The sequence below is a fragment of the Ursus arctos genome, unplaced genomic scaffold, assembly GCF_023065955.2.
Source record: "Ursus arctos isolate Adak ecotype North America unplaced genomic scaffold, UrsArc2.0 scaffold_22, whole genome shotgun sequence".
NCBI classification, from domain to species: Eukaryota; Metazoa; Chordata; class Mammalia; order Carnivora; family Ursidae; genus Ursus; species Ursus arctos.
In genome coordinates this window covers 24,757,782-24,781,047 of record NW_026622897.1, presented here as the reverse complement: position 1 = coordinate 24,781,047, position 23,266 = coordinate 24,757,782, and positions in this window count along the sequence as shown.

Here is a 23,266-nt window from a genome sequence, read left to right as displayed (position 1 = left end):
CCTCAAATCCTTTCAGCTGTTCCTCTGGGATACATCCTGCCTATAACCAAGTCTCCCTGCACCCCTACCCGGGGCCCAAGCCCTTCTCCTGAATGGTGTTCCTGCTCTCCTTCTCATCTCACCACGTCTATTCTTCTCAACACAGGCAGAACATCTTTTAAAAACGTGAGTCATGGGGCGCCTGGGTGGCACAGCGGTTAAGCGTCTGCCTTCGGCTCAGGGCGTGATCCCGGCGTTATGGAATCGAGCCCCACATCAGGCTCCTCCACTATGAGCCTGCTTCTTCCTCTCCCACTCCTCCTGCTTCTGTTCCCTCTCTCGCTGGCTGTCTCTATCTCTGTCAAATAAATAAAATCTTAAAAAAAAAAAAAAACTTAAAAAAAAAAAAGTGAGTCATATCAAGTCTCTCCATAGCTTAAAACCCCATCCACCACCTGCAAGGCCTGATGGTCCAGTGCCTACCTACTACCTCGTACTCACCTCTCTGCTCCTGGAACAGCAGCAAATTCACTTCTGGCTCAGGGCCTTTGCACATGTTATTCCCTACCCTAATTCTTCTCTGACAGGCTCTTTTTATCATTCAAACCTCGGTTCAAATATAACCCTTAGAGTAAGTTTTCTTCACCCCCCCACCACCCCCCGCCCCCCCGGTCTCGGTAACGCACCGCCACCCAGGTCACTCTATCGTATCTCCCAACTACTCCTCATGGTTATTACTTTGTTCTTTATTTGTCGATTTCCTGTCACTCTACCTTCAGTTGCAAACTCCTTGAAAGAGGGACTGTGTCTGCTTTGTTTACTGCTGAATATCCAGCCCCCAACGCTTGGCCCATGGGGTGCACTGAATGCCTGACATCGTGTGGTTTCCTGTGAATATTTGTGGAGTGAGAAAATGAAGATGTGACATTTTTTTTTAATCAAAAATCCAAGCATCAAAATTTTTACTCAAGAAACTGGACAATTAAAAACACAGAAACAGAATTTAGTAAGTTCAGAATTAGTAAGCTCTGTGGAAGGAGCGCCCATTGCTCCTGCTAACGATATACTCCAGGGCCTAGAATAGAGCTTGGCGCATAACTGGTACTCAGTATTTACAGAGGTTGGCGCATTTCTGGGTGAAAGGACCAGCTCAGGCAGGGTGGGGCCAAGCAAGGTGTTCTCTCGGAGCGGACAGGGAAGCCTGGGTTGGACGGGAACTTCACAGTCCTTGCCTGGCATGTATCCTTTCTAGAAAGGATTCTTCGGAAACTGGAGGCCATCTCTGCTCAGTCAACAGCTGAATTTGAGAAGGATTTTGTTCCAAACGGATTGCTCTCCTCCTAAGCCCCTCTCGCCGTGAAGCTCCTTGAGTGTAGATTCAGCAGTTTATCATCCTAGCATTTTTTTTTTTTTGTCTGTTTCTAACCTAGAATTCCTCATTTATAAAAATGGGGGCTCTGGAATAGATCTTTAAATTCCCTTCAGAGCCAACATTTGATGGTTGTAAGTGAAAATGTGTTCCACCTGGATCCAAGGGGCGTTCAGGTCAAGCCTTTAAAGAAAACAATTCGAGTTTAACTGGAAGGACATCCAGAGTTGGGTACAGAAGCTCCCTCGCAGCAGGTGTCCCAAGTAATGAGGCCCTCACTCCCCCGACCCCAGCGTAGTACGAAACAGCACGAGACGATTATGAAGCCCATATCCCGTCCCCTCCAGGGCTTGGCATTTAGGTCCTGGAACTTCTCCACTCTAAGCAGAGATACTATTAAAGAATGTTTTAAATTGAGGAATGAGAAACATTCTTCACATGAGTGTTTAAAGTCCACATGTGAGACTGGTGTTCTTAAGCTCAGAGTCACCTGGGGGTGCTTGTTAAAAGGGTAGTCTCCAGCTGACTTCCAGGGCTCTGACTCTGGATCTGCACTGCCAGAGCTTCCAGTCGATGCTGGTACAGATTCGTGGTGGCAAACATCCAGCGCAACCTGGTGTGAACGACCGCGCGCTCTGCAGGGACACGGCCTTAGGTTCGGGGCCCTCCCCTTCCCAGCTGCCTGCGGGAGATGCAGAGGGTCCCAGCAGCCTCTTCACAGGTCAGCTCCAGGCCAGCAGGCTCAACAACCCCTTCAGTCATCTGAAGGGCCTGTCTGCACAAGACCAAACAGCTGGACACTCCGAGAGGACAAGGCCACTCGTGTCCAGATATACAGGGTAAGTAAACCCAACCTCTGATAGGAGAGAGTTCTTTGTAGATCAGTGAGCACAAGCGGATTATCTTAAGGCTATCAAAATTCTAGAAAATAAAATGTGATTTTTAAATTTTTTTTTTCTTTTGGCCAGGTCGTGCTCCCCTGTTAAGTTGATTGAGGAAACTTGAATAGCAAGCTTGACTCTGCATGAATGGTATTTTCTTCGGATCTTCTGGAAATGCTCAGTTGTTCTACTCCTGCTTTCTAGATGCGGTGGCAGGGGGCATCAAGCTCTTTTACAAAGTCTCTCGTCCACCATCCCATATAAACCTACAAAACTAAAATTCATGGAGCATTTGTCCTCAGAGTTGGAGAATCTGGCAAATATAGAGACAGTCATTGGAGTCACATTTCCCAATGGCAGCCCTCCGACTCTTTCTCACTGTGCAGATAACCAACAACCTACAGTAATATTGAAAACCCCTACCCTGAGGCGGGAGCCTAGGGAAAGGGAAGCAGCCAGGCCTCACACAGGGTTATTCACTACCGGTCAAAGAAATGGATCCAAACACAGAAACAACCAAGTGGTCCCTCTCAGACCTAAACTCCATACCCCTCCCAGAACTCTTCCCCCCACCCATACCCAGCACCCTACCCCCAGGGGTCTGTCTGAGGCAGACAGGAGAAGGCAGCTTTCACAGAACTTCTGTGAAGTTCTGAGTCCACAGAAGAGCCTGTGAAGAAAAGAATGAAAGGCTCAGGGTTTTTATCTTCATTCTGTGCCTTCACCTCCTCTATGCTGTTACAGTTTCACCTCCAGCCCATAAATAATAAAAAGCTGGAGAATGAGAGAGGGAACAAGAAGACTCCTTCCCGGCATGGCCCTTCCCACGCAAGCACCAGGCTACTTCTGGGTGGTAGCCAGCAGCATAATCTAGTATCGCTATTGAATTGACTCAAGAAGCAATGTTCTGTGGTGCTAGACCCAGGCAGCTCTGGAGACTCAAAAAAAAAACAAGGGTCCAACCCAAAAGAAGTGATGACGCTCATTACCCTTATGCCCAAACTGCCAGCACAAGGTCACGAGCATTTTCAGCTTTGGAGAGAGAGAAAGGAAGACATGATACTGAGATGACCAGTGGCCAATGGCAGGCAAGGGAGACTCCAGAGCCAGCAGGTTCTGGCCCCAGACGTATTGCTGAGGGCAATAAAGGCAACTGCTCTGTTGGCTCACAAAGAAGAGGCTAGCGGACTTGTCTCCTGTAAGCAGTATAAGCATTCGTTATTGGCAAGGTAATCCTTTACTCGCTGAGTTCCAGAAGCCTTTACTACCCATCAGTGAGCCAAAATAACTAGAATTCTAAAGTCAGAAAGGACCCAACAGGTGTGAAGACCCAAGGGCATATGTTCACCGGGAGGAGAGAAAACAAAGGAGAGAACTGGGGTCGATGGTGCACTGGAGGTGGAGACCCCCTGGAAAGTCGCCAGCTCCTGCTCAGCCCTGCAGCTAGCTGCCTGTTACCATGCAAGAAATTGGTGCCAGGTTTGTCAGAGCTAATGATTTTTCAACATAAGCCCCAAATTCCGATTTTTATGTGAAATTTCCCAATTTTAAGATGTTGGCAACTAAGTCGATGTTATTTAAAGTACTGCACGGGCCAAACAAAACCCATCCGGATCTGGGGGAAGGGCAGGTTCAGGCCGTGGGCCTCCAGCTAATAATTTCTCATATATATCGATTATTTCATAGCCAATAATGTTAATAGCTAATAAAAATTGGGTGCTTCACACACATTATTACATTGAGTCTTCACAGTTGAGACAGTTCAGTTTATAGAGCACAGTAACTTCTCCAAGGCTGCATAGCTACATGCATGGGAGAGTCAGGATTCGAATCCAGGACCATCTGACATCAAGTACTAACCTCTGAGCCATGAAGTGATATTGCAATTCCAGAAGCAAACTATAGTTGCCCTTAAACTCACTCATCCCAAGGCCTGGCACTCTGAAATTGCCAACTGTTATTTGAATCACTTAGTGTTTGTGGGAGCATAAGACCAGGAAAGACAGGCTTACAAAAGAGAAGCCACATCCCTACCAGCCCACAATGGCAGGAGAGTTTTCCTGAGAATGTTCTTTCATTCTCCATAGTGCAAGAATCCCTTCTAGGCCCCACGGGATGAGTGTTCTAGCCCCCAGCTACTCAAAGGGTCATCCGTGGAACAGCAGCTTTGGCATTCCCTAGGAGCTTGCCGGAAAGGTCAACCTCAGCCACACCTAGAGCAGCATGTATTGAATGGGCCACTTCGCAAGAGAATCAGCTGATTTTGACGCACATGGAGGCTTGAGAAGCCTTCCACAGGCCCCACTGGCCCCTCTTGGAGTTGTTCTCCAGTTCACTTGGGCCTCCCATGGTTCCTAACCATACTGTACATCAGACCGCCAACTCCCTAAAGATAGAGGCCGCATCTTCCATTTCTTTTTTGCCTCCTCCTGGGCGTGGTATACAGTCAGTTGGGCCCCATCGGCCCAAATGCAGATGAGCGAGGTGGGGGGGTTCATAAAGCAGACAGCAGAAGAGATCCTTCCCTAAAAACACAACCATGCCAGTTAGCTCAGGCTACCAGACTGGTGGCCGGCCACTGAGAACGTGAGTATAACGAGTATCACACTTCAGACTCCCCAAATATTGCCCCGGTGCTCTAGGGATAGGAGTGGTACCCGCACCAAAAAATGTGAACATATTCCATAGGCAGAAAAAGATGGTTGCAGGCTCATTGATTCTCAACGTTGTCTTCCATGAAAGAAAACCAAGATTCCTGGTTGGGTAGGAGCCTCTGTGCACAGCCATTGCTGGCAGAAACCCTCACAAAAGTCTGTGAGCAGAGATGTGAACCCAGAGCTGAGGTGCTGGTTCTTACCTGCCTAGCTGTCACCATGGCTGGAATGTCACACCGCAGGACACCCGGACCTCTAATCTCCTGTACTTAGAGCTTACTCTTTGCTCCATGGCACATGAGTCCTTTCCAGAAAATGGGGCCAACTCCTGTCCTGACTCTTCTGCCATTGCTGCGAAATTTTCGACTGTCCCTCTGTGCTGGTTGTCCTCGGAGGAGTAAGATCATGGGAGTGTAGAGGACAAGCAGGCCAGTCAGCTCACGTGCCTGCTCGTACCAACATACCTTTCCCCACTTGCCCAAGACAGAAGGCTCCCCCAGTGACCGTGCCTTGCAGGAAAATTCTCGCTGTCCCTAAGGCAACCCAAATTCTTTAAGCACGTATGTCACCCCAACTCCTTCTATAGGCCTCACCTGCCTCGGAGACCATAATCACTCAAGGAAAAATAAAGTAAAATTTCCCAACACCCTCCTCCTCCTCCCCACGGACCCACTTTGTGCACACGTGCAGCTGGAAAGCAGCTCCTGGCTCTAAACCACCAAGGCTTTCCATTCCAGTTAAACTGTGATGTTGCCATGGAAACAACCAGTGAGGTGTTTCTCTGGCTGTGACCCAGGCTGAGGACCAGAGGCCTACGTTGCAGACACCCTCATCGGCTGGCATCCCAGGAGCCCTATGCTGCCCCTCCCCCCACCAACCCAGGGCAGCTCTCGGGGCTTCCATGGTGCTGTCGGTAGCTCCGTGTGTAGGTGCATGGGCTCACATGTTTGTTTTCTTTTCAGCCCAGCCCCTCCGGCATACAAAAGGCACATTCTTGAAAAAAGAAAAGAGAAAAAAAAAAAGAAAGAAAGAAAGAAAAGAAAAAGAAAAAAATGTATTTTTTTTCTGCATTCCAGCTGCCTGAGCTAAGCGGAGGAATGAATGGTTTGGGAAAAATCTCACACAGGAATAAATTTACAAGGGACAGCTGAGCGGATAAATTCAGTCCCCAAAGAGGGGCATTACGAGGCCTTTTGGCAGGAGCCTTGCCCCTTGTGCAAAGCTGTCTAAAAAGAAAAACAGAGCAAGAGAGGGGAGCTTTCAAACCCACCCCAAAATAAACCTTTCAGAAATCCTTTTAACTCCCTCTAGCTGTTAGCATTTCAAGACAGGAGGAGGCCCATTAACAGAGGCAGGTCGATCCTTTCTTGTGGACTGCCTCTGTCCCTGAGCTGGTCTGGGATGCGGCTCTCACTCCTCCCTTGCTCGGGTACCGGGTTCAAGCTTACCCAGGTTTTCTGGCTTGACTTGTCCACATACGCAATGACAAACATGGAGTTTGACCTAGGAAGGATCTGGCGAACAGCTAGGGATGTCTCCTGAGGTGGCTCCCTCGGCTGAAAAGTGGACTAAACAGGATAGGGGCAGCCTGGACTGGACTGGACTGGACGGGGCTGGGAGCTGGACCTAGGCCTGCCCCGTGGGAAGAGGGAAGTGCGGTGGGAGAGGTTGGCCCTGTGTCCGGGGGAGGGTGGCTTCCACCAATGCTGAAAGATGCTGGGTCCAAATGTGACATGTTTGCTCCCTTGAGTGACCATAGTTGTGTTCTACAAGGATTGGGTAAGATTAAGCAGAATCATTTTTGGACTTTTCCCCTGAAAAGGGGTGCTGAACACTTGCCTCTCCCCTGCTTCTTTACCGCTTCCTTGACTCACCACAATTAGTGGCCTTTTACTAGAATTAGGAAAGTCCCCTTGGTTACTTTGAGGTCTGAAAACTCAGTTAACCTCTATCCTCTCCCTTTTCTCTGGAAACCAAATCCTAGACCTTTTACAGCTGGCAATGACCTTCCTGTTCCTTGTCGTGGCTTTTCCCAGGCTCTTTCACCCTCAGGAGAGCCTGAGAATCTCAGCCCAGCCGGACGGGCTCCTCTGGGAAAGCCGAGCTGTGGACCGTCACCAAACATGTCCACGTCGCATGCCTTGAGCAGCGCGGAGCGCAGGTTACGTTGCTCCTTCTCCCCTGGTATCTAACTTCTGAAGTCACTGTCGGTCGGGGCCTGGTAAGCGTTTACGCCACCGCCCTGCTCCGCGTGCACCCGGAGACGTAGAAGGATGGATACGCAGTGATTAATCCCTGCCCCCAGTGAGCTCAAATTCTGATTAGACAACAATTACCAGTTGCTGTGTACTGGCTATGCTCCAGGCCCTGAGCTTTTTACTAAGTATTGCATCGTGGTAAGTACTTTATTTGCATTCAACATGCCGGCTTTCCCTGCTCGCGGAAAGTGGAGTTCCCAGGAAACCTTTCATAAACTCAAACAGGGTAAAGTGAAGAAGCAATACTATTTCGTAAAAATGAAAACGCTCTTCAGATTTCTTTCAGTTAGCAAAAACAAGTGCCAGTGCAGGTCTTTTGTAGAAGCAAAGTGGCATAAGGCGAACTTTTGGGTAGCAGGCGAGTGGGTAGTATTCAAACGCTCAGAGGACTCTAGCTAACTGGAGGTAAATCCTGGGGCCACCTCTTATCCCCTGTGCATTCTCGTGCCTTAAGCTCTCAGAGTCTCTGTGAAACGGATAACAGTACCTACTTTGCAAGACTGTTGTGAGAATTCAATGAAACCATGTCATCAATCTCTTAACTCAGTGACAAGCACGTAGTGCTTGGGGTGGTATTGATCAAACAGTGCTCAAACGGCACGATTGAGTTTCTGGGTTGGTGAACACATGGAGGTGCTGGAAACAGCATACCCAAGAGTACGGAAGCTCTGCCCCCTTCCCACATATCTTTTTTTTTTATGTTCAGTTAGCCAGTGTATAGTACATCAGTAGTTTTGAATGTGGTGCTCAGTGATTCGTTGCATATAACACCCACAGCTCATCGCCGCACGTGCCTTTCCACATATCTTGTCTTCATGCCTCTCTTCCATCTGGCTGTTCCTGAATTGCAGAAACACTTCCTTTACCCTCAATGGAAGAAACCAGCTACCTTCATGTGAATCCTGCAAGGTTCTCAGCCAAAACAGCAACAGCCATGTTCGTTGCTTAATCCTTGCATGTTAAACATGGAGCAGAATGTGTCCTACTGCAAGAGGGAAAAGACATAAGGGGACTGCAGATGGTCCTGTACCTCTTCAAAGGACCAATGCTTCACCAATATCCTGGGATGGAGCCCCCCCATCGCACCTGCTCAGCGGGAAGTCTTCTTCTCCCTGTCCCTCTGCCCCTCCCCCCTACTCGTGTGCTCTCTCTCTCTCACTCTCTCTTAATAAATAAATAAAGTCTTTCAAAAATAAGAAAAAAAATAAGAATATTTTCATGGGTATCTATGTAAAAATGTACTTATATACATACACATACTTCTATTTGCAAAAGTAAATTGGAAGATGAGTTCAGACACTAATGAAAATAGTTACCTAAAGAAAGTGGTTGAAGAAGTTTTGGATAAGAGTGAAATCTTCTGAGTGTATGTTTTGCAATATTTTGTATTTCAATTAAGGAAATGTTTTACATATAAAAACCACAGTTAAAGTAAACAGGAAAAGAAAACAAGCCATAAACAAAAAATATAAAATAATCCAAATGTGCAGCATATTAAAATGATTTAAAAAAATCAACGATTAGTAGTTTTTATGTTACTTACAATATTGACAATGCAATTTGAAACCATTTTATAAAAATTGTAAGGAAAAGCATCTGTACTGATGTTTAAGAAATAAGATTCTCACTAGAAGAGACAACAATTATAGAATGAAAGAGGCCAAGGAAAATTGTAACATTAAATATGGAAAGGGAAAAGTGACATTATTATTATAAATAATAATCAAGAGTCCCGACGGCTTGGACTGTCGTGTCAGAAGAGAACATCTCTCTCTCTCTCTCTCTCTCTCTCTCTCTTTCTCTCTCTCTTTTTTTTTAGATTTTATTTATTTGTTCGACAGAGAGAGAGAGCACGAGTGGTGGGGGGGGACAGAGAGAGAGGGAGAAGCAGGCTGCCCACTGAGCAGGAAGCCCGATCCAGGGCTGGACCCTGGAATCATGACCTGACCTGAAGGCAGACGCTTAACCAACTGAGCCACCCAGGCACCCCCTGAAGATAATCTCTCTGTGTTGCCAGCCCTTCCTAGCCAGTAACCCTCAAAAATAGCTACCATCTTCCCCCAGCCAGAAAGGACCTTGGGAGAAGGCAAGAAAATGAGTGACTTCTGGACTGCTTAGAACTGTAGAATTGTCCTACAGGGACCATTCATCTGGGCTCTAAAATGTTTCCTTTTGGTGGCATTTGTGTGACTCAAGTATGTCCCCTTCTTTCTTCTACTGGCTCCCTAAGAGGCAGAAATTATTGTGAAATCAAGAAAATGCATAAGCAGCCTAACTTTGCCTCTTTCGAAAGTTGCCTTCTTTGAGCTTGTATCCTTAGATAAGTCATCCCTGCTTTCTGAGCCTCAGTTTCCTAATCCGTAAAACTGGTGTACAGTAATGCCCATCTTGCTAGATGGTAAAATTTAGAGATAATGCATATAACGTACTTAGCGTATATATTCAATAATGGTCAGTATTATCCTTATTATTTTCACTGGCATACAAAAATGTTTCATGAGTTGCAAAACTTCATATAAATGTCAAATAGCACTAGTTATGTTTCAATTTTATCAGAAATCATACATAACACCACTGGTACTGTGCAAAGAAATCCCACAGAACCTGGCTTTCCCTCAGTGTGCAGCAAGTACATATGGGTAGGATCCACAGCCTGCGGAAGAAAACCACCCAGCAGATATCTGAGTTCACCATAAGCCTTGTCATTTAGGGGCATAGACCAGGGTATAGTCATCATTGGGATGGAGATGGAAGGAATAGCCTTAAGCATGTTCCTTTCCTGTAATGAAGAGCAGTTAATAAAATCCTTTTGGAGTAGCACAAACATTGGCCCTTCAGTAGTAGGTGGAGAAGGTAGAAGTGTAGGCTGGGATTGTTTTTGGTGTTCTGTGACCACACCACAGACTACAATATGTTTTTAATAAGGAATTGTTCATAAATGGACCACAACTGCTTTATTAAGCCTAAATTAAGTGCATGTTTGAGAGAATAAAGCACTATTAAAGAGGGAATTCACTGATATTTTCTTATTGTAAGCTATTACTTTTGACATGTGAGGGCTCCATTCTGTCCAGGAGATCTTGGCTTTCAGAGGAACTCAAAATCCAAGCAAGAGATTGATCTAGCTAAAGAGAAAAGGATGGCCTTTCTGAAGGGTGTGGGTAATGGTCACAAGAATGATGATAGCCAGCTAGGAATCTCATTCTCAGTTGGGCCAAAGGAAAAGGACATTCTGGGAAGATTCTGCCTCCAAGTCAAGCATCGTAATCATTACCATCTATTGTAAGCTTCCAGCTGTTTGCCAGGATCACCCTATGCAACTTACAAACATCACCTTGTTTAATTCTGGTGACAGTTCTCTGAAGTCGTTATTATTAGTGTCACTTACAAAAGACTGCTGCTCAGAGAGATTCAGAAACATGCCTAACATTGCACAGCTAGCATGTGGTAGAATGAGGATTCCAACCAGGTCTGGCTGCCGGGCTCCAGAGCTGACATCCCAGGCTGACTATGGCTATTCCTATGACATCACTGTATAGTGTCCATTCTTGTTTTCAGGGTGTGTCCTCCAACACCTGTTCCCAACTTCTTCCTCAGTAATAGAACCCCAGAAAAGTTAGGTAGACATGTTGCTCCCCAAAGTAAAGACACATTTCCAGTCTCCCCGCAGCTACATGGGGCCATATGACTAAGTATTGGGCAGCAGGATAGAAGTTTGAAGCCATGAGTTCAATTTCTGGGAAGTGTCCTTAAAGAGAAGGGACGTGCCCTTCCCCTCCCCTTTGCTCTCTTTCCTTTTCCAGCTGCTTAGAATGCAGATATGATGACAAAATTTGGAGCCATCATCTTGGGCGACAAGACAGAAAGGGCTTATTGAAGATGGCAAAGGAGTAACATAGGAGTCTGATCACTGACAATTGTGGAACCACAGTAACAACCCTGGTCTGGCTCTCTAGCACTTAATGTGCAGGATGGAGAAACCTTAATGTCCTAATTTTGGGTTTTCTGTCAGTGAGCTGGATAGAATCCTATCTATTGCACTAGATACCTCCATTCTTTCCCCCATCTCTTCCTACTTAAAGTCAGTGTTCTTTTCTGAATTATCTTCTTCCCCCCCATGTATTTCACCCAAATGGATTCAAGTTACACATGTATCATATTAAACAGAGCACCAAAGGGCCAGAAGGATACCCTAGGACCTCTGAGAAGGCAGGTTTGAGTTGGAGACAATGACTGGGCTCTTAGAGGTAATGTTCTTGGCTTGGTCAGCAGAGAGGGATTAGTTCAAACCCAGTTCTTCCTTCTCAGTTGCCTCCCTGCCCATTTATGAGGCAAAATATGAATCTTGCCAACAAAATCTTTCCAAGAAAATAAATTCAAGTCACCCTGCTTCTCTGATTTCTCTCCTGCCATCATTCCCAGAAAGATGCACATGATGTGGCTGTCATGAAACATCTGTCTCTAATCTCACCCAAAAGTGCCAGGTTCCAGGCAGGACCAGGCCAGACTAGACTGGACTTTTCCCTCCTGTGTGTGTCATCCTCGTTTATCTTCCAGGACATGTCCATCTGAGTATGACTGCAAAGAGAAAGAGTTCTTACATCTCCCATGGGAGTGGTTCAAAGAGTTCCAGGATGGATGAGACCTAAAAGTTCCCTGAATCACTGAATCTTAAAGCCGGAGAAGCTACAGAGGTCACTTTGTCCAATAAATGATGATCTTACAGTTGGAGGAAGCAACCTAGTCAAGGCCAAATAGTTTGTTACTAGAGAATTGAGATCACTAATAATAATAATAACAACAACAAAAGAAACATTTAATCAGCTCTTGCTATGTGCCAACCCTTTGCTAAGCACTTAACATGGACTATATAATTTAATTCTCATAACAACCCAATGAGATAGGTACCCAATCCAGAGTTTCAGAGAAATTAAATAACTTGCCTGATTGTACAAGATGATAGGCTTTGGCTTAGGATTCAAACCCGAGTGTCTTTGTTGCTTGAGCCTGAACTCAACTCTTTTTACAGCATCATGCTACCAGTTCATTACTTGTTAAAGCGAGACAATGTCACAATCTCCTTCTTCGCAATCGGCCCATCCAGACACCTTGTAGTCTCACAGAGTTGTTGTCATCAAGCTTATTCACACACAGTGCTGTCCATGGGACACCCAAAGACTTTGACACAGATAGTCCCCTCTGTGGAAGTCTAAAATCCATATCTGCAGAAAGATTGGGCTTCACGTCTATCCACAGACACTAACCTAAGAAACCACTTTCAAGGTTCAGGCAAAAGCCTGAGGCCGGGATCTTCCCATCCCTTCATACTTTCACTAGCTTATTCAGTCCTTCAAGAAGTATTTATTCAGTCAAATAAAACTGTGTTCACATTAGGGATAAAGAATCAAACAAAAGAGATCTGGTGCCTGACTCTAAGGGACATTTCGGTGGGAGAGGTGGACAACAAATGCATTATTTCACAAACATTTAGTGGCAATTGTGATAAGCGCCACAAAGGAAAAGTCCATATGAGTGTATAAAAGTGTGTACCTGGCAAGCAAGTGGGATGTGAGAATGCTCTGAGATGGATAGAAACTTGGTAAATTCAAGAACCTGAAAGAAGCCGGGGTGCTGAAGACACGACTAGGAGTCAGACCACTTAAGGTCTAAGACGCCATGTTAGAATGTTGGACTTGATCCCAGGAGTAAGAATGAGCCATTGGAGAGTTTCACACAGGTGAATGATGGAGTCTGATTTGCATTTATAAATAATCACTTTAGAAGCTAAGTGCAGAAGACATCGATTGGAGTGGAGGCAGAGAGGCCTTTCAAGCTGTCATAGTCATGCAAGTGAGGGATGGTGAATTTGCCCAAAAGAGCAGGCAGAGGAGGGAGACAAGTAAATGCATTAGGGATAGTAGATAAAATCGACAGGCCCTGCATGTGGGATTGAAAATCTCAGAAGACCGGCCTTATCTAGAGACATAGGTTTGGGAGTTGTCATGCTGTGGATGGTATTTGAAGCCACAGAAACGGGTGAGATCTCCCAGAGGGAAGTAAGGGGAGAAGAAGAAGTGGTCTAGGATTGAAACCTGAGAAGTTCTACCATTAAACATCAGGCAGAAGGAAAAGATTCATCAAAGGAGACTGAGAGAATATATGGCCAGAGAAGCAGAAGCCAGCCAGGAGTCTGTGGTGTCACAGAAGGCAACAGAATGTTCCAAGAAGGAGGGGATGGTCAGTGGTGTGAACACGCCATAGTGGACAAGAAAGATGAAAAATCTTTCTTCATCTTTGAAGCTCTCGGGCTGGTGACTATGTGGAAGTGCTGGGAAGATGGCATGACAGGGCAGGGCATGGAAACTCCTCGCCAACCCTTGCCCCATGCATCTCTTCCAATTTATTTGGCTGTTGCTCTATCTTTTATAATAAACCAGTAAGCCAGGCACTGGTCTAGAGACTTCTACTCAAAGCAGAAGTGCAAAGACCAATATGTCAATTTCATCTAGAAATATGCCTATTATAGATCACCTTTAAATCTATGACAGCAGTCTTCCCAAAATGTTGCTACTAAGAGTTATTCAGGGAATGATTAAGGAGGATAAATCAGATGCAGAAGAAGACGTGTTCCTAGGAAGGTGGTTGAGTATGTTCCAGAGCCAAAAACTAAAGGGTAAATTTTGAACCAGATGAGGATGATAATAATGATCATTTTATGAACATTAGTTCGTTAAAAGGAAACATAAGATAATATATTCAGAAATTTTTAAGATTCAAAAAAATACAAACATTGCAAGCTAGTATTTATAGTTAAAATATTTTTAAATATTTCTGTTAATTGAAGAATTTGAAAGAGACTTAGAGGAACTATTGTATAAGAATTTATATTTTTGAATATTAGTTCCTGAAGATGACTTCATTACTAGAGAAACTTCCCAGCTCAAGGACATATATAATAGCATTGGTTCTTATTTTTTAATCTGGTTGACATTACCTGGAAATGTATTATAAATTTTAGAATGTCATTTTCCTGACATATCTGAATATATATCTTCCTGAATGAGGGCTTTGCTTAAATGTCATTCTTTTTTTTTATTATTATTATATTATGTTAGTCTCCATACAGTACATCCCCGGTTTCTGATGTAAAGTTCAATGATTCATTAGTTGCGTATAACACCCAGTGCACCATGCAATACGTGCCCTCCTTACTACCCATCACCAGTCTATCCCATTCCCCCACCCCCTCCCCTCTGAAGCCCTCAGTTTGTTTCTCAGAGTCCATAGTCTCTCATGCTTCATTCCCCCTTTTGATTACCCCCCCTTTCTTTATCCCTTTCTTCCCCTACCGATCTTCCTAGTTCTTATGTTCCATAGATGAGAGAAATCATATGATAATTGTCTTTCTCTGCTTGACTTATTTCACTGAGCATTATCTCCTCTAAATGTCATTCTTGAGCAAGGATTAAAATAAATCCACTAGGATACATTGCTGCTTCATGATCAAAGGCTATACTATGTCAGTATTTTAATGTGGTTACATTTAGCAAAATTTGAGGGAAAAAGCTTATAAATATTAACCTGTTTATAATTTTAATAATTTCTAGAAATTCTTGATTTCGTGAAGGTAAAAGGATCTAAATTCCAATGCTTGTTACTAAGTATGTGTTCTTTTTCCAATGCTTATGATAGTATCAGCCGCGCAGACTTTGAATAATTAGTCCAAAATGTGAATTAAACAGTCCAAAAACAATAATGACGCCCATTGAGTAGAGCCCATATTACTGACTTTAGCAAAAGCCATTGCAATAAAGTGGTGAAGATTGAAGCCAAGTTGGAATGAAACCCAGAGTGAATTGGAGGGAAGGGTGTGGGGATGACCATTTCTACAGACCCTTTCTCATTTTAGACTTACCCTGGATTAGCTCTGGCTCACAATCTTTTCAGGGTCACCCTAATTCTCGCCTCAGTCCCATAGGAGGAAGATGTTAGAAGATTGGAACCAAAACCCCCTGGCTCTAGTCCAGCCCCAAGACTAAGATAATGATTGAAGAAATAAAAAGCACTAAATCTCAGTTTATATGAACTGGGTCAATATTTTTTAGAAACTTGCAATATTAAATTATTTTATAAATGTTACATGTAGGCTTGGGGAATGGTAATTTTCTAACAAGCTAGGAGTTGACTACAGGGTCAGAATAATAGACGTTATTTGACGCTAAGAGAGCTGGGACAAGAAGGTGTGAAGAAAGCCAAGGTGTCAAAGACAAGAAGTAATCAAGTAGGAATAAGGTTCGGGACTGAGGATCAGGATAGCTGAGGACGCTTGGCCAAATAAAGGCACTCAAAGTGGAATCCAGGGGTGTGGGATTCAGGGGTGTGAAAAACTCACATAAATGTTAGGTGGCAGGGCACATGGGTGGCTCAGTCAGTTAAGCGTCCGACTCTTGATTTTGGCTCAGGTCATGATCTCAGGGTCGTGTGCGTGAGCCCAACATTGGGCTCCAGGCTCAGTGCAGAGTCTGCTTGAGATTCTCTCCCTCTTCCTCTGCCCCTCCTCTGCTCACACTCTCTCTCTCTCAAAAATAAAATTAATTAATTAATTAATTAATTAATTACATGTTAATTGGCTAGAGTGGGAGAAGTTACCACTGCCTTAAAGGTCTGGGCTTTTAGCCATATGGACACAGCCTCAATATTTCTTCCACCCACCCTATGAAGTATCATTAGTCTCATCTTACATATGACAACTTGCCTTGGGTCACACAGCCAGTGAGTGGCAGACCCAGGATTCAGCCCCAGGCGACCTGACCCAGGACTCAGCACAATACTCACGTACTGTAACACCTGAGCTCTCTCCTCCTGGTGCGATGTACTATCATTTATAGGTGGAGGCTTCCTTGCTCCAGGCCTTCTACTCTAGTTTCTTAATCATACCGATTTCCATGTTTAGGGGCCAGGGGCACAAAGCAATCTTCACGAGCTTACTGCAAACCTCTCTGCACCCTACTCCTAGTTCTGATCTAGCGAGCTAGCAGAAAATTCTTCAGTTTAGCGTCTTGATGAAAAATCTCTCCATTATCTTAACATCCTCTCTCTATGGGAACCGAACACCTAAAGCACCTCCAAAGGCACACCGGGACTACCAGTTAATTAGATCCTCAAATTAGGTCCTGGATGCTGAGCTTCCCCACCTAGGACAGTTTATGCCACACGGAAGACCCACGAAGGACAGCGGGAATCCAACACACATGGTTGCAAAACATAGCCAACTGAGCAACCTTTGTCCTCATTCACTGTGCCAGACTCGCGGGCTGGCTCCCGGGCTCTGACTGCGAACAGCTGTCTCAGCGCATACTGACAGAGCAGAAAGTCACGTCGAACTGTGTGTGCATGCCCATCGGAATGTGTGCGTCGCTGTATGTTTGAATACTTGTGTACATCTAAGAGAGGACTCATAGATGTCCCAACCCTGAATGCTTATTCCGTCCTACCCGCCCCTTCTAGGCACGTGGTGGAGCGTAAGAGAGAAGTGAAGCAAGATGCAAATCAGCTCATTCCCCTGAGTGTCAGGCAACACGAAGCCTGATGTTTGGGGACCAAATCCGTTTGTTTGTATCTTTGTTTCAGCTGAAGCTCTTCCATTCCCACATGCCCCAGGGATGAAGTGCAGAGCCCCCGTGGGGCCTGCTGGAGCTATTTTCCCAGTTGCTAAGCAATATCAGTCCCACTTCATGCATGGTGAGCTCATGCCTGTGCTGTGGCAGTGGCTGTGGGCGATCTGGGATTAGCTTTACAACAACCCGAAAAAGGGGGGCAGGTGGGGGGGAAGCGTGTATGTGCGAACAGCACACATGAGCAGTGACAAAGTGATGAAGGATGCCCAGAGCCACGAGGAGCCGTAAAAACAATGATGCCATTTTAAGGATCTACTCTATGCCAGGTATTAGGCTAGGCACATGAGTTCACCGAAATAGGGAGGACACAAACAGGGGAGGCGGCCCCAGGAGAACAGACGCCTGCCATTCACAGTTGTATTTGCCTCACATGGTGCCTGGCACATGCTATGAGTTGAGAAATTATTATTCAAATAAGTGAGTCACCGTCTTTAAGAGCAGGAAAGAGCCACCATCTAATCCAATTCTGTCATCTTACTATACGAGACAATCTTTTGGAGAAAACCCATATACACACCCTCGGTCTATCCCTCATACACATCTGACTCCCATTTAGAAGGCCCACACAGGAAAGCTGCAAATAGAGGAGGCTCTGGCCTTCTGCTCCCCACTGCAGAGGACCCAAACAACCACTGGCAATCAAGAAGAGAAGGTGGGAACCATGCCTGATTGCAAGGATTTGACTTGGCCCTTCATTCCCACTCCGACCACCTCCCCCAGCCTAGGCCCTGAGGCCTCCGGCGTGGGCTGCTTCGACGGGATCCTCGCCATTCCCCCTGCCTCCTTTCTCCTGCTGTTTCTCTTCCAGACCATTCTGATAACACAGCAGCAATGGTTTCTCTTCCTGCAATCAGTTCCTTCCCAAGAGCGTGCCCTGGTCTCTCCCCACCCCCACAAAGCAGCCTTCTTCCTACAGGCTTCTCCCCACTACCTGGGTTTATCCAACCTCCTCTCCCACAGAGCCCCAATCCTGCCTGCTGCTCCTGCCAAACCAGGCCTCTTTGCAGCCACCACACACATCTTAACCAGACCCAGTTGTGAGCCTTTGACAAAGGACCCCAATCTTCTCTTCGTCAAACTGCAGTCATTACCTCTGTGTAAGACCTCCTCCTCCAAGAAGTCATCCCTCTCCATTCTTTCTTTTCATCTGGATTTCCAGGGATTTTTTTTTTAACTGTGGTAAAATAAACAACATAAAATTTATCACTTTAACCATTTTTAAGTGTACAGTTTAACATCATTAATATATTCACATTCCAGAACCCTCTTGTTTTCCTAAAACTGAAACTCCACACCTATTAGATAATAATTCCCCATTTCTCCCTCCCCTCCACCCCTAACAACGACCATTTCTGACTTAGAAATTTGACTACTCTGGGGGCACCTGGGTGGCACAGCGGTTAGGGGCCAAGGGCCTTCGGCTCAGGGTGTGATCCCAGAGTTCTGGGATCGAGCCCCACATCAGGCTCCTCTGCTAGGAGCCTGCTTCTTCCTCTCCCACTCCCCCTGCTTGTGTTCTCTCTCTCTCTCGCTGGCTGTCTCTATCTCTGTCGAATAAATAAATAAAATCTTAAAAAAAAAAAGAAAAAGAAAAAAGAAATTTGACTACTCTGGGTACCTCATATAGGTAGACTCATACAATATTTGTCCTTTCGTGTCTGGCTTATTTCACTTACCATAATATCTTTAACGTTTGTTCATGTTGTAGCACATTTCGGATTTTCATTCCTTTTTAAGGCCAAAGAATATTCCATTGTATTTTGTTTATCTATTCAACTGCCGACGGACATTTGGATTGTTTCCACCTTTTGGCTATTACAAATAATGCTATAAACATTGGTCTCCAAATATCTGAGTTCTTGTTTTCAATTCCTTTGGGTACATACCCAGGACTGAAGTTGCTAGATCATTCAGTAACTCAATGTTTAATTTTTTGAAGATCTATCATATTGTTTTCCACGAAGCTGAACCATTTTACATTCTCATCAGCAAAGCACAAGTGTGCCAATTTCTCTACATCCTTACCACACGCATTATCCTTTACTTTTGTTTGTTTTTAGAATAGTTATTCTAATAGGTGTGAAGAATAGCTATTCTAATGTCATTGTGGTTTTTTAATCTGCATTTTCCTATGGCTAGTGATGGTGAGCTCTTTTCATATGCTTATTGGCTATATCTTCCCTGTAGAAATAGCTATGCAAGTCCTTTGACCATTATTTAATTGGGTTGTTTTTGCTGTTGTTGACTTACAGGAATTCTTCACGTATTCCAGATACTAATCGATTATCAGATATGTGGTTTGTAAATATTTTCTTCCATTTTGTGGCTTGCTTTTACACTGTGTTGGTAGTGTCCTTTGATGCACAAAAGTTTTAAATTTTGATGAAGTCCAATTTATCTGTTTTTTCTTTTGTTGCCTCTGCTTTTGGTGTCATCAAAAAAAATCATTGCTGAATCTACTGTCATGAAGATTTTTTCCTGTATATTCTTCTAAGAGTTTTACAGTTTCAGCTCTCATTTAGACTGCTTAAATCCATTTTGAGTTTAATTTCTGTAGATGGCATTAGGTAAGGCTCTAATTTCATTCTTTTGCAGTGAAAATCCAGGTTCCCCAACACCATTTGTTGAAAAGACCATCCTTTCGTCTTTGAATGGTCTTGGTACTACTGTTTAGAATCATTTGACCGTATGTGCAAGGGTTTGTGTCTGGGCTCTCTACTCTATTCCACTGGTTTATAGGTCTGTCTTTATGCCCATACCGTATTGTTTTGATTACGGTAGATTTGTAGTAAGTTTTGAAATCAGCGAGGGTGAGAGCTTCAACTATTCTTTTTCTTTCTTTTTTTTAAGATTTTATATATTTATTTATTTATTTATTTATTTATTTATTTATTGAATTGAAAGAGAGAGAGAGAGGGCACTCTCGAGAGAGCACAAGCAGGCGGAATGGCAGAGGGAGAAGAAGCAGGCTCCCCCCTGAACAGGGAGCCTGCTGCGTGGCTCAATCCCAGGACCCTGGGATCATGACCTGAGCCAAAGGCAGACGCTTAACTGGCTCAGCCACCCAGGCGCCCCTCAACTGTTCTTTTTCAAGATTTTTTTTTTTTTTTTTTTTGACCGTTTGTGCTCCCTTGAGATTATATATGAATTTTGGGAGGTATTTTTTTTCCTATCTCTGGAAAAAAAGAAAAAAACTGGCATTTTGTAGGAACTGCATTTAATATGTAGATCGTTTTGGGTAGTACCTGGGAAGTTTAAAAAATATTTTCTTAAGGTTATTTATTGTTTTTGTGTGTGAATGTCTTCTTTAGCCAACTTAATGATAGAGTTCTGACCATTAGAACTGTGTCTTCTGTCTTTTCTATCTCTCTTTGTGTCCAAAACAATACTGAAGACACTAAGCTATAGACAAAAAGAGGAATTATTATTTTGCTAAGTATATTTCTTTAACAGGGAAAGTGGGGAACTATTGACTAACTACCCCCAGATTTTTTTCTAAGTTTGGATTTTTCTATCGGATGATTTACAGCTAACCAAGAAAATAACAGGGGCCACCAATCCCTGTCATAGATGGAAGACACACACTCCCTTCCTGGATCACCATTTAAGCTGATACACTGACTGCAGGCCACGCCAGAGAAGCCAACACCTCTTCCTTCCCTGATAATTCCAGTTATGCTACTGTTTGGATATGACTGTTCATAAGAAACCTGAACAGAGGGCTGCCTGGATATCTCAGTTGGTTAAGCATCCCACTCTTGATTTCAGCTCAGGTCATGATCTCAGGGTCATGAGATCAAGCCCCGCATTGGGCTCTGCCCTGAGCATGGAGCCTGCTTAAGATTCTCTCTCTCCCTCTCCCTCTGCCCCTTCCAACCTCCCCCCACCCCCAACCTTGTTCTCGCTCTCTCTCCCAAAAAAAAAAAAAGGGGGGGGGGAAGCCTATGTTGATGTTACAATTGTCATGTTATGGGGGTAATTGTAATTAAATTAATACCATTTATTCAGAGTTTGCTATATGTCCAATGCTAAGCAATAAGTATGTTTTACATGCATTATCTTAATGTTCAGGGACAATCAGGGGCAAGAGTTTGTAGAAAGGAAAAAAGTTTTGGTATCTAATTCTCACGTGAGTGGGAGAACTCAGGAAAAGAAGTCTAAGTAGAGTGCATTTTAACATATAGGGAGTAAACTGCTAGTTATATACAAAATTGAAGTAATCACACATTAGAAGGGTATTTTCAGCTTGCGTTTCCTCTGAGTTTGGGTTCTATCTGTAATAGTTCCATAGTGCTGGCCTGTAAAGAACCAAAATGAAGTCCTTCTAAACAGAGCGCTGCAGAACTGAAAATACACAGCACAAGCAAAGGGCAAGACGTGGTCCCAGCAAACTCGCCCACCAGAAAGGTGGTTCCAAGAGTCAATCTTGGTTCCAAGAGTCAAGGCAAGAAAACCTTCTTACACCATGGCTCACACTATGAGCTGAGCCTTCCCGGACCAACGGAAATTTCTGGCCACTGGTGGGGAGTGTTGACAAGTTAATTACTAAGCCTGTAGAGTCTGTGGTAACTGCTGGGTTGTCCACAAGAATCATGCGGTGCCAGATGTTGCTGTTGCACTGAATGACGTGTCAGATGTGTCAGGCACTAGGACCAAGCCGATTTGTTGCCACGGCAACCGACAACTGAGATTAAACAGTAGTTTCCCTTGAAATTAGTTGGCATCACATAGACCGAACAATTGATTGGTTGGGGACATTTTTAGTTTTCCATGATGTTTTGGTTCTTGTATAACCTAGTGTTGAGATCCTAACAGAGCAAGGATGAAGAAACTCGGCAGTGAGCAGTTGCCACCTATAAAACCTGAGCTTCCTGAAACCTCTCTTTGTGTTTTCTACCATATCTTGATTCAGTGAGCCACCTGTTCCTCTCCCAGAATTCCCCATTCCTCTCCAGCATTTCCTGATTAATCAATCTGCCAGATCTCCTTTGCGTATCCACCCTTCAACCCTGAAAACATTACGCGTTCCTTTAATTTGGTCTGATCCCCATAAAAATCAAGTCAGGTGGCCCACAGAAAAGCACTCATCTGCTCATAGACCAAACCCCTAAGTCCAACCAGCCAAGGGACCAAATATACGCAAAGAGCTCCAGAGTGGATAGAAGATGAGTTTACTCAATCCAGTTTCACTACTGCAAAGTAACGTGTAGTGAATGCACTAATAACATCGGTCTCTAGTGTCATTTTTGATAACTGAGGCAAATATTTACATGCTTCAGGTCTTATTTAATCTACTTATTTGTCTTTGTGGTATGTGTCATAATCCTTCAATGGCTTCTTCCTGCCAAGAATATAAAGTGCCAACTCCTTACATCAGCAGTCAAGGGTCTGCAAAGTACTCCCTGGCCTATACTCTCCAGTCAAGCCTGGCTGGTTTCCTTCAAGCATATCCACACATTTCTGCCTCTGCGTCTTTGCTTATCACACTTTCTGCCACTGTAATGGCCCCTATGCCTCACCATCACCAGGTTCCTGCCAACTGCCAAGTCCTGGGTCAAGTCAAAGCAACTGAAAGGATAAGAAGTTAAAGTTCAGGAAATTTCCCAGAACCAAAGTTAAGGAATAGAAACTAGGAGAGGAAATGTAAGAAGTTAGAGGATGAATCCAGACAGACCTATATCCAATTTTCAGTAGAGGGAAGATATAAAATCAAAAGGAGGAAGTAATTAAAGAAATAATGCAAGAAATTTTCCCCAAACTAAAATGAGTTCCTAGATTGAGGGAGCCCACCAAGTTATAGAAAAATAGGATCCACATAAAGATATATTGCTATAAAATTTCAGAATGGGCGAATTAATAAGAAGATCCTAAAAAACTTCCAGAGAAAGAAAGAAAAAAACCCATAAAGAATCAGAATTGCTTGGACTTTCCAAGAACAAGAATAGAAGCTAACATACAGTGGAACAATGCCTTCAAAATTATGTGCAGAAATCTTTTCCAAATAGAAGGCAAAAGCCAGCCAAACTTTCAGTCCAGTGTGAGAGTAGAATAAAGACATTTTTAAAAATTTGTCTCTCATGTACCCTTTATCTCCCATGTACCCTTCTCAAGAAGCTACTGCTCCCCGGGGCACCTGGGTGGCGCAGTCGTTAAGCGTCTGCCTTCGGCTCAGGGCGTGATCCCGGCGTTCTGGGATCGAGCCCCACATCAGGCTCCTCTGCTGGGACCCTGCTTCTTCCTCTCCCACTCCCCCTGCCTGTGTTCCCTCTCTCACTGGCTGTCTCTCTCTGTCAGATCAATAAATAAAATCTTTAAAAAAAAAAAAAAAGAAGAAGCTACGGCTCCCCTAAAAAAGAGTGGGGGAAGGAGAAAATAAAGCAAGAAAGAAGAAGATGTATTATGCAGAAAATAGAGGATTTTTTTTTTTTTTTTGAGAGAAAGAGAGAGA